Here is a 12,276-nt window from a genome sequence, read left to right as displayed (position 1 = left end):
TGGAGCTAAAGTGAATTCTGTGGCATGATGATCAATAATTGCTCGAGGACACCTTCATATGTTTCACTTGTAAGTGAGACTGCCGTATTTTAAGAAGGCTTCAAAAACTGTAGGCTAATCTGTCTCTTCAGACATAAAAAAAAAAAATTATATATATATATATATATACACACATACACACACACACACATACACACACACATACAGACACACACTACATGGGATTCTGCAATCCCTGTATAAATGGTCATCTCTAATTTCTCAATAATTGATGAATTGTGATGCAACTAGTCAATCAATCAATCAATCAATAAATATGGATTGGTAAAGTGTGGCTAATCACCCAACAGGGTATCCAGGAACTTGTAGGTCCCAGAGGCTCATTTGAACAACCAGGTCTTGATAGGATAGCAAAGAGAAAACGAAGGAAAAGGAACTAAAAAAAACAGGGGGAAGAAGCAAGGAAAAGGCATTGAAAATGACGGAAAAGCTTGGAGAAGGCACTCAAAAAACAGGGGGAAGAAGCAAGGCAAAAGCAATGAAAACGAGGGAAAGCAAGGAGAAGACACTCACAAAACAGGGAAAAAAGCAAGGAGAAAGCAGTATAAACAAGGGAAAAGCAAGAAGGCGGCAATGAAAATGGGAAAAAAAGCAAGGAGAAGCAGTGAAAACGAGGGAAAAGCAACTAGAAGGCAAACAAAAAAGTGGGAGAAAAAGCAAGAAGACAGGAGCAAGAGCGATGCAGCAGCAAGGGGAGAGAGAACTGGGCTTGGAGTCTGGGAGCTAGTAGCCGATTACAAATAAGAGACGCAAGAACTCAACCGCAACAACTTATTACAGTTAAGTTCTGACATCACAATACCTTCTGCCTCTGCCAGCCGCTTAGGTGAAAGGCAGGTCAGGCCACAGAGCATAATCAAAGCAGCTGTTTAAAGCAATGAAAATTAAATGTTACTTTTCTTTCTTCTTATTTTTCTAGCTTACAGTGACAAGCAGAAGAACATGTTTATTTTTTACATTTCTTAGATAATTAATCTTTCTGCAGATTTCTACACATTCAGAGAGGCTGCAGCTTTTTATTTTTTAACTGACTTCCATTGAATTGATTATAATATCTTTTAGTAACACATATTTAGCAGGGTTTTAATTTGTTTAACTTTGCACTAGAGGCTCTATCTTTATTCTTCTTGTTTGCAAACATCCGCTCTCTTTCATATGAAAGAGCTAAGATTTAAGTGGTTTATGGTAAAGGTAATTATTCGACCATGTATTATATGGGATAAAATACCCTCTGCAATCCATAAGAATATTGCAAGTCACCTCAGAGCACCATAACCTGACAACGTAACTCCTCAGTGATTTGCAATATCCGTATAATCTACAGCAGGCTGTACACCTTATGCCCTATATGAAAAGAGTTAAAGTTGGTCTGGTTTGACCATTCCCTTTTTTTTTTTTACTTAAACATGCCAGTAAATTGTATTCGTTGATAACTTAGGTCCTGCAGACTATAAAGGGTTCCCTGAGAAGAATATGCGATAGTGAAACTGGTCATTAGTATATATCAAATGTGTGTATTTAAAATACTTGAAAACGAAGCAAAAACACACAGCATGTCTTCGTCAGCACTGAATTTCATACTACTTCCATTCACATAATTTATGTTGACCTCAAAGCCCTCGCTAGCAATTACAAACATAGCTGTGTATTAAAATAAAATGTATAACAAACAGACTCTGGACACCTATGGATTTATATTGAAGATGTGCGTGAATGCCTACCACTTTTGAGTCAGACATGTCCAGTTTTTGTTCCTGGGCGTACTGATAAAAATTAACATTTAAAAGCAATCAGTTTTAAAAAAAAACAAACAGCATTGTCTTCGGGGCTCTGCTGAACAAAGCTCATACCAGCTCTCTATGTTTGAAAAGCCAGGATATAAAAGTATACAAGGCCCATTGTCCAAGAAAGAATTTAAAAGCAACATGCGTTGCCAAAGTGTGCTCCCCACCCAGTTACCAAACACAGGATACAAGTCAGTTTGTTTACTTCTCACAATTGAATGCATACAAAAAAGGTCTCTGTGCAGTCCTGCTGTCAGGTCAGTAGTTAGCGTGAAAATGCTGAAATCTCCTGATAATGCTTGCATTTTGGATCCCCTCCCTAAAGCTTCTGTCAAAGGTCTGTTTTTCTTTCTGAGGCTACTCCCTTCTGCCCAACATAAACTCTAATAATCTCTGGATGACAAGCAGTCACACTTTTTCAGCACTCTGCCTTGCTTGATTTTACAGGACACAAGTTAAACATAATGCATATCTTAAGTACACACACACACACACACACAAATACACTTGTTTTAGACAATCTACCACAAGTCTTCTGCGTCTCATAGCTTTAAAGTAGGTTGGCAATATATTATATGACTTCCAACACGTGCAGGAATTCAAGAACTAACAAAACCATGATACGTAAAAAGTACTCCCATCTCCCACCTGAACAGTATTCCTTTTATTGAACTGAGAATAATGTTAGTCAAGTCATCTGCCTGGGGTCCCTGCAGAAGGTGCAATCACACACTGGAGCTTTGATATCAGTCTGTGAAAAAATTGGGCATATGTCCACCTAAATCCACGAGATAAAGTAACTGACGGAGAAGATGGTAAAGGGAAATCTTTCAGAAAGCCGAGGTAAAGTGAAATCTTTCAGAAAGGTGTGGTAAAGAGAAATCTTTCAGAAAGGTGTGGTAAAGAGAAATCTTTCAGAAAGCGGAGGTAAAGTGAAATCTTTCAGAAAGGTGTGGTAAAGTAAAATCTTTCAGAAAGCTGTGGTGAAGTGAAATCTTGTGGTAACGTTGATCTGGACAAGAGAAACCTCTGCCATAGCAACTCCTATCTCCCTACTAGTGTCATCAAAATGGTAATTCATCTGATGGAGAACGCTCCAATGAAAATGATGTGTAGGGAGAAAATGATGGTAGCTCTTGCAAAATTGCCTGACCCATAGTGCTGAGAGCACTATGGGCTGCTAAATATACAAAACAACAAGGGGTTTCTTCAGAGTAACTCAAAACACACTTTCCCAATTGCGGATAAATGCCTATAGCCTAGTGCCAATCAGCACTAAATCGATCAGGACCTCAATCTACAAAGTTAGTAGTTTGATAGAACTGTGTAACTATGATTCAGCTGGTGACCGGCAGAAACAGGAATACAATGCCCGTGCTTTAAAAACACAAACGTAACCACGTCAAAAGAACATATTGGTCAAGGATGCTACATCTGATTGTGTGGGTGTAGGTGTAGTCCTGAAGGGAACAGTCTGGGGTACCCAAATACCACGAAACTTGGATAAAAATGATTTGGCTAAGCAGCCTAGAATCAGACAAATAAAATGTTTCAAGTTTTTTCTTTTTTGCAGAATCAGGCAATAATACACATTCAATTTAAACAAATCTGATTAAGATTTCCATATCCTCAAGAACTATTTTGGAGATCTTGATGAGGGCAAATGTCGAGGACAATTACAGTAGCAGCCCTGAAAGACAGTTAATGGAAATAGTCAGGTCAATGGAAGAAAAAAGTGTTCTAAATGTTTCAACACGTCATTAACCAGGTATTGGAAGTGATTGAAACAAAACGAGGGGAACAACTTTGCAAACAGTTACGAACTGTATGTAAAGGAATTTATTTAAACAAAACAAAAAATGATCAAATTCGTCGAGTGCATCTGGTAAAAACAAAAGTTGTAATCACCCAAGTCATAGGAAGAGACTCTGCTCTGCTCTCGTGATAACTAGCTAGAAGTGCAGAGCTCCGTCCCAGTCACCAGAACAACAAAGCCCCAGAACCACGTAATAAAGCCGTACATGGCATCAATCAAACCGGCAGCACCCATACACGCCCCACTTAAAAACCTTCCATAGAAACATAGCACGCAAAGATGGTAGTGCCCACAATGTCGGTCAGTAGACTCGGTGGAGGCCTGAGGGTCCGTTGCAGCCTCAAACCTTATCTAAGAAGTACATACGCCCAGAAGCATAAATAAGGGCACAAATCATCTTGAAACCAACTTGCGTGCGCATACAGTCTCTCTTTTGAGGGCCACAGAACGAGTTATCAATCAGAAACCATGGTAGTAATGTGCCAGAGTCAAGTATGAGCCAACGTTGAAAATTATCTGGTAAGAGGACCATTCCCACATTTATACTTATTGGCCATTCAATGAACACACTGCAATGCTTAATGGTGTAGAACAATGATGTACCAGTAAATGAATGGCAATGTCCTAGCATCGGTACTGAAACTATACAGAAGTCAAATAATGTCATCTGATAGGTTTGCCAAAAGATTGGCCTATGAAACGGATCATATCAGCATATTCATTAAATAGCTACAGGGGGGGGGGGGGGGGAATCAGACAATTACACATGTAAATCATTGACACCTAGACTGTCGTGGCCCCAAATATTGTAGGCTACTTGACTGGCTGTCCAGGAATGTTACTTATTTGAATAGCACCAGGACCAAAAACAACTCATAACTCGAGGGGGGAGGACACTCACTGGGGCACCTAGCCACTAACCTGTATAAACCATTTGATCTTCTTCTCTACTTAATCTTTTAAGATGTGGTGAAATGATAACCTGATAATCTGTGAAGTGCATGTTACACTAAAATGAGACAAGAAGCGCTTAGTGGCTTGTTTGTACTATGTTTTAAAACCACATTGGAAACTTTCATGGGAGAAACCAACTTCATTCACCTAAACTGGATTGAATTATGTGATATATGTATGTGGGCGTTAAGATAGACCAGCTTCAAAAAGAAATACCTCTAAAAGGTGACCTTCAAGAGGATGGGACTAGACGCCAGAGCCCAAAGCAAAAGAGTAGTGTAATGCTGGAACTGCTGCTATGTTGTGTGGTGACAGGAGAATGTAATTTGAAGGCAGCATTTTCCAGCCTCGTCTTAAAACAGATCCTTAAATGGGCTTCAGCTTTGAACTTGGCATTTTGGAAATGTCCATCAGATGTGCTCCTATCAGTCCTTCCCAAATGTAAAATTAAATATTTTTCAATATGATATCCACTGAAAATGCATTAGATAAATTCAGCACATGTTTTGACACACATTTTTAACGTTCTTAATGTTTTAATGAATATAGAGAAGGATGATCATTTTTATTTCATTCGTGGATTTTTAATGAATATTTTGTACTGTTAATGTATTAATTTGCTTTCTGTCTTTTATGGCATAAAGCCGAAACAAATATTGCATAACAGATAAACATATTTTATCTTTGCCCATTAACCCCTCGACCCTTGTATCAATTTATCATCTATAGTTCTGAGAATGACTACCATATTCCCTCTTCTTTGTTACACTCAATGTACACCTGCTATGCCACTGAACCTCTCTTCAGCTGGATACTGGTGTATGCATATCACATTTTGGGATCCCATGTATGGATGGATTCCATTCTATCTTCATTCATCATAAGGGCATACAAAACTAAACACAATACTCAAATTGAAGCTCAGCAGAGATTTACAAAGAGGTTAAAGCAATGGTTTTTATAGGTTTGGGCAAGAGTCAATAGCTGTCTTGTCAGGCTCATAATTAAAACAAAAATATATATGTTTAGGATCAGCCGTCTCCATACACTGGTCTGTTTAAGAGTCTTTCAGATTTTGCTTCTGGCCATTACAGCATACAACACGGGTCAATGTGTTAACCCACTTCAGCCATTGGCCCGCTACACTGAGAATGGTCGAATATTGTTTGCACAATCTGCCTACAAATAAATCCACTTAATTGCTGGGTATGGTAAGCAAATCTCTGCTTTTATTTCTGCTTTCATGTCATAATTTGTATTTAAATTAATTTTGTCATTTTTTTAAGTAAACATGTGTATGCCATCTTTACAAGCAGCATATTCTTGCAAAGTAATATAACAGCATGCTTGCCATGGCTCAATCTGTTGGTTTTGCCAATGAAGGTTTCTGCTAGTCGCCTCCCTATGTTTGACCGGCCTCCCTTCACAGGGCATCTCAAGTTGTTTATAAGTGTTCCTTAGGTGGGGCAGGGGAGTGCCCTCGCAGACTTCCAAGTAGACCCCCTCCTGTGAAAACTCAATTAGATCCAACAGGACTTTCCCTTGAGAAAGAATGCGGCCATATATTCTGTACTCTAACCATTTACTATTATTTAATGTATAGTTAGCCCCATTCATTTCGGCACTGCTGACGTCAGGATGGAAGCACTTTACACAGACTTTACAGAGAGTACCCTGCTTTATCTGCATTTCCCTGGTGAAGCATCGAACAGAGTTAATATCGGTCTCTCATAATCACCTTTAACTCCTTCAATGATCTGGGCGTACTCAACTTGCTTCCACTGCTCATTCATCCCAAGGCTTACCAGGACTCACTCTTCTGTTAATTAGCAGCAAAGACTCACCACTCTGCATTTTATGCACACTCAGAACAATTAGTGCACACATTTACGTTTCTTTCCCATGCAGATATGAATACTTTCTCAATGTGAATTTGCCAATAAGGTTACCTTTCCTGGTGCAACTTGCCTGTCTACGGGACTGCCTTTTGCTTGTTCCCAATAATTTCCCAAATAAAAAAGTAAATTAAACAGCTGCCTTCTTTCCTCAGGTCTCTGGAGTGTAGTCATTTACCATCTGCCTAAAACATCATGTTGCTATGTTTCTTCACAGATGCCCTTAGCAAGCAGACATGAAAAGACCTATTCAGTTCACTGGTGTATCCTTGCACAGTGGTTCTGTCACCTCAGTGTGTTAAGCACGTCCAATAATTTAGAGAATTAGGTCAAAGATGCATCATTTCCAGTAGATATACACATCGGTACTAACCACCCGTTCCATCAGAATAGGTCATATCACAGGTTGTCTATGCTCCAAATCACTTATAATATTCTAGCTTGTCTCTGCAACAGCAAACAAGCCAGTCAACCCTGCCACCAATGAATGCCGAGTTTGGAGTGTTAGTGCACCGGCTGCATTTATTAGCACACCTCCACCTTCCAGTGTGTGTTTCACTTAGAAGTATCCTTCTCCAGCACGCCAATATATCTTGGCCCATTTGATGTTTGTCGCTGCCCCGCTTGATGTTTTGACCTTTTGGGATGGCAATCACGGTATTTAACACATGCCAAAGGTTTTCTTGTAGGTCGCCTACAACTCACTTTCTCTTTTCTTTTGATCTAAGTACGTACTACTCTGCCAAAGAAAAATTGCTCGAAGATGCTCGGCTAGCTCCTCACAAGGTTTTGTGTTGCAATAAGTATCACTGTAGGGATTTCTTGGGGTGCATTACTGCTTTGGGAAATGTTTTTAGTAAAGAGTGGTGTCATATGGTTGGATATGTAAAAAGCCCCATAACCTACATTTCACAAAAACCCACAACCAACACATGAGTAGAAAACAATGGCAAAACATCTGGATTAAAAAAGGTAGAAACATGGTTTCAGACTGTTATTTGTGTCTAATCATGCAGGGGTTCTTCAAGAATAATCACTGACCCTAACATCCATAAAGTCACTTCCTAGACAATCTTTGTTCGTGCGGGTTACATACAGAACATAAAATGGTAATCCTATAAACAATACTGCAGGAGGCCGTGCAAACCACAAATCTTTGGGGCCTTAAGCACCCTACAAAATCAGAACTCTCCATTCCTCTGGATACCTCGTCTGTCATCTACCCCCTGCCGCCCCTCCCAAATAACCACTTTCAATGTGGTATACCAGCCCTGTGGTCATTAACCTCGTCACATTTCTTTTTTGCCTTAAACATGTTTCCAGGAAAATTCAACATCTTGGAAAAAGAAATGGTGAATAAAACTATAGACAACCAACTAACCTTCCTAAATAAAATAAATATCGAACAACAAATTATACTGAACAGACCCACACTAAAGGCAACATCCCTGGCCATGGCATTCACCCACTGGCTCCCCAATGTCACTAGATTGTAAAGCCCTTTATAAAAAACCTCATCTAACATTCTGCACACACCACCAGCATCAGATTACCAAAACAAGTTAATCAAAACGAGTGAATCAAGAGTTGTAACTACAAAAACGTCCACCATTAACACCCTGGAACAAGATCCCAGCAAACTGGCACCAACACCATCAACTCATCAACCATCAATACCCCATTCAACACCATACTAAAATACTCATGCATATAACCATGCATATTTAAAGCTCGGAACTTGGAAGTTGACATAAACAAGAACCCACAGGCAGAAAAAGAGGTTTTCACAACCAGGACGGGCACATAAGCATGGGTTGACAGAAAAGCTCAATGACCACAGCCTACAGTGAGGAAACGGCTGGAACAGGTAGAGAGACTGACTGGACCCACTTTACAGACCAGAGACCCCCCAGCATGATGCAGACCTGAAGGGACTAGCGATTCTGTGCCTGACATGCTTTCTGAATTTCGTGTAATGGAAGTGGCCACACTGTGGATACGTCCAATGCTGTTCACTTTGTGGCACAGCATAAGGGACAATTTGGCCTTTTGGGATGTCATGGTCAGTGTATTGCTCAGGTGGTCCTTGTTTATTTGAACTGCTTGATGAATGCAGCTATGCATAGGGTGCAACCTATATGTGGCGAACCTCTATCTGGATACCGGAGCTTTCTCTACCTACGCCTCCCAAAGAACACAAGAAGCAAAGGAGAAGTCAGAATTCTTTCTATATATCAGAGCACCAGGGACTGTGAGGAGGCAGATATCCCCACCATGCTTCAATGACCCAGGTTAAATGTATGACCTCCTTCAGAAAAGGAGCTTCAAGATTAAAGACTTCTAAGGTTTCAGTGGTGGAAACTAACTTGGAGGAGTGGAAGGTCCCTAAAATAGGTAGACAGCTTTTAGGCACTGTAATAAAGTGCAATGCAGAATGCCAAGCGCTGAACCCACCGTATACCAGATTCCTCATCAGTCCACTCAGCCAAAAAAAACACTTATCCATAAAAAAAAATATTAAAAAAATAAAAATAAAAAAATCAGAAACCGAATCAAAGATTTCTCAACAGACTGACATAATTTCCTCAAGTTCATAATCTAAGATCCCAAGATGTTTTGAATTCAGGCCATTCACCATTCTCCATCACAGATGCAATGGGCATCCGACCTGCCCTCAAGATTTACAGGGCAAAGGAATGACACAAAAAAAAGCATTTTGGATGAAAGACGTGCAAAATCTACATGGTGGATGCAGGAAAATCTACGTCTGTGTTCTTCTAGGCCCCATCCCATAAGTTAATTGTTAGTGCATAACCACTGCACTGCCATCACTACAGTTTCAATCAGTGGTAGGTTTTTAACAGTCACAAAGCTTCAAGAAAAAAAAGCATAACAAAATGAGACACGTGGCCCAATGTTTAGCAGCTCCTTTGCAACAAAGTTTATATAAGTTTGCAGGACAATTAATGTGCACATGTATTTAATTCACCACCCTCAACACAGGTCAATTTTCTGAGGTTCTGGCTTCCAGCAAGTTGTGTTCTTTCAGTCTCCAGAAATTGTTTCAGCCAATCATGTCGCATTTTCTTCACATAAAGATTTCCAGAGAAACTCACATCCACACTTGAAGACTGCCCTGTTATGCATCAGAGACGGGTGCAGTACAAAAACCCATCCATGCACAGCGCTCCATGAACAAAGGCCACTTCTATTGATCCAAGAAGCTGAACAAAACCCTTTTTCGCAACATTATGTGGAAAATGAGTAGACAGCACTAAAATGTTACCGTGCAGCCAGGCCTGGACGCTATTTCTTTCCATAAAGTAGAAGCTGTCCAACTTTTTTTAAGTACACAAATTGCCCTAGGGAGGCAATGACTGATGTGCATTTATTGCATGAACACAATGACTCACTCTCTTAGAGAGGTGAAGATTCACTTCCCGAAATATTGTGCTAAACATTAGTCAACACACCCTTACCGCAGGAAATTAATGATTACATTCACAAATGTGTTCTCTCCTCACAGTTAAAGATGGATACATGATTAAATCGTGCAACGGTGCGCACCACAATACCAGCCCAAGTTTGGTGTATTGGTATCAAGGCTATTTACTGCATGTTAGACGAAAGAGGAATCCTATTTTCTGAATTCCAGCAAAAATGCTAATAAAGAGTCAACAACTTCTCTCAGTACTAAAAGTACCATCAACTTTTGAAACTTCCACTTGCCTGAGGACCTCAATTTAGAAGAGCAACCCTTTATCTGCGGCTCCACTATGAAACTTTCCTCTTCCTAGTTCTTTGTCACTCCAAACCATGTCACAACTATAACCAGATGAGAGATTAATGGGAAGAGGCACATAAGAGGGAGAAAAAACTACACTCCCCGGTAGCGGGTTAGAATGACAGTGGCAGCCCTTTGTTGTGCGCCTTCAAATATAGAGTTAAAGACCTTTACAAAAAACTAAATTTTGACGCCTTTGAAAGGAAGGAAGCACAAAATAACAACAGGGGGTTATTGGCTGCCAGCCACAGGGGAGGTGCTCCATAATTCTTATTCTCCCGTTTGAAGGCTGTTAGAAATCACATTTGAAAAAGCGAGAGCAGAAGGAGGAAGCCTCTCGAGGCTATCGCCATTTCCTGTGATCATACATAATGCGCTTCAAAAGTTGGTGCTCACCAATGCGGTTGATCAATTGCCCTCCTTCAGAGCCCGCCTTTTCCCCCCCGCTTTGTTTACATCTGATGTGAGTCAATGACAAGCACTGTCTGAGGCTGTGAAGAAGGACCTGTCAGGTTGATTTATGGGCGCATCAAACCACCACTTGTCCAAACTGAAGCTTGCAGTTCATTAATTAGAGAGTTGCGACTTTGAAGTCAGCTTTCAGACTGTGGTTTTTAACATTTGGCTTAATTTATATGCTCTTGAACGTGGATCTCTAAGGGGAAAAAAACTGAAATTCCCTTCTCGTCTTTGAACTTCTTTTGACCGCACAATAATCATTTCTTTGTCCTGAGTGATGCCTGCATCCCAGAGTCATTAACGCGTGTTGAACTGCCACTGATGAGCAAGCCCTCCAGAATTAGAAAAACAGGCAGCAAAACAAAGAGGGTCGCATTTTGTGCAGAGATATCGCCCAACTGCATGCTTTACCTCTCTACCCCATTTCCATTTTAATTATAGTTAGCTCTTTTCGATTTATATTTTACACACTTTTAATCTCCCTTTATGTAGGACTTAGCGTAGTAGTGGGGGAAGATGGTAAAAACAAGAATAATGGCGTATTTTTAAGTATATCACTTTCTGAATTTTGGAGAGTACTTTCTATGATTTTTTGGTAACATCCCATGCTCACAAGACTGATCATGCATGCCATAGCAGTACAGTCTGCTTTCCTAATTCCATTCATGTTAAACAGCGATCCTCCCCCTCACGTGGTGCTCTTCCTGTGATAATCTCCCATGCCTTTCTACAAGGCTCTCTTGCCCCCGCATAGGCTCTCTTGCCCCCTCATTGCCACTCCTGCCCCATAGCAAACCTCCTGCTCCCCCTTTCTGCCCAAGCCAACCAGACAGACTCCCAAGAATGTCTACCACATACACAGCAGTAAAACTCTACCCCCTGGTATGCTACAAGCCGTTTTACATCCCTCTCCTCTCCACTGCACAGTACTTTGAGACAGCCTGAGGACAGCATTACCACACTGCACTTGAGACACTCAGTATCTGAAAACTCACTCAGAGGTACACATTTAACAGTTTTTTGGGAGAAGAACAAAATGGGAAGAGGGGATGTTATATGAATGCACTATTTGAGGGAATGTTGCTGAGCAGAATAGAAGCTTTGGATGAAGTTATAATACCAAGAAGGAGTAACTGAAATCCCTATCAAGCGGGACCACTTCAAAGTAGAGCTTAAGGTGGATTTGCAGCAATGAAAAAGATCACAAAAGTATATTTAAATGGTGTATATGGCAAATTTTAATAAACTACACTCCCAATCTTAGAAACATTCAGAATTGTGAATCTGGGCTTTGAGTATAGAAGATGAGGAAAAGACAAGTACATGTATCACAGTAGCGTCGCAAAAAACTCTGAAGAGGTGTTCTCCCTTTGCACCAGGCAATTGATTCTGTTGCGTCTGTTATGTATTGTGTAAAGCATTTTTGGGTCCCTGGCAGTAGTTGAAGGGTCATGCTCACAAGGTTAAAAAAAAAAGCTATGATTTACGTGATGTAATAAAAATATAATTTGTGCTATATTTTAA

The 12,276-nt window shown here is 40.3% G+C and overlaps 1 protein-coding gene across 42 annotated transcripts in view; it reads right to left on the bottom strand.

Annotated features, from left to right (window-relative positions):
* The window catches only part of FOXP1 (forkhead box P1), a 1,129,017-nt gene that overhangs the window by 128,118 nt on the left and 988,623 nt on the right, over positions 1–12,276 (bottom strand). The gene's annotated exons all lie outside the window — the stretch shown is intronic.

The sequence above is a fragment of the Triturus cristatus genome, chromosome 9 (assembly GCF_964204655.1).
Source record: "Triturus cristatus chromosome 9, aTriCri1.1, whole genome shotgun sequence".
Classification (NCBI taxonomy): Eukaryota; Metazoa; Chordata; class Amphibia; order Caudata; family Salamandridae; genus Triturus; species Triturus cristatus.
The sequence above is the reverse complement of the archived record's forward strand: the minus strand, read 5'-3'. Positions and strand labels throughout refer to the sequence as shown.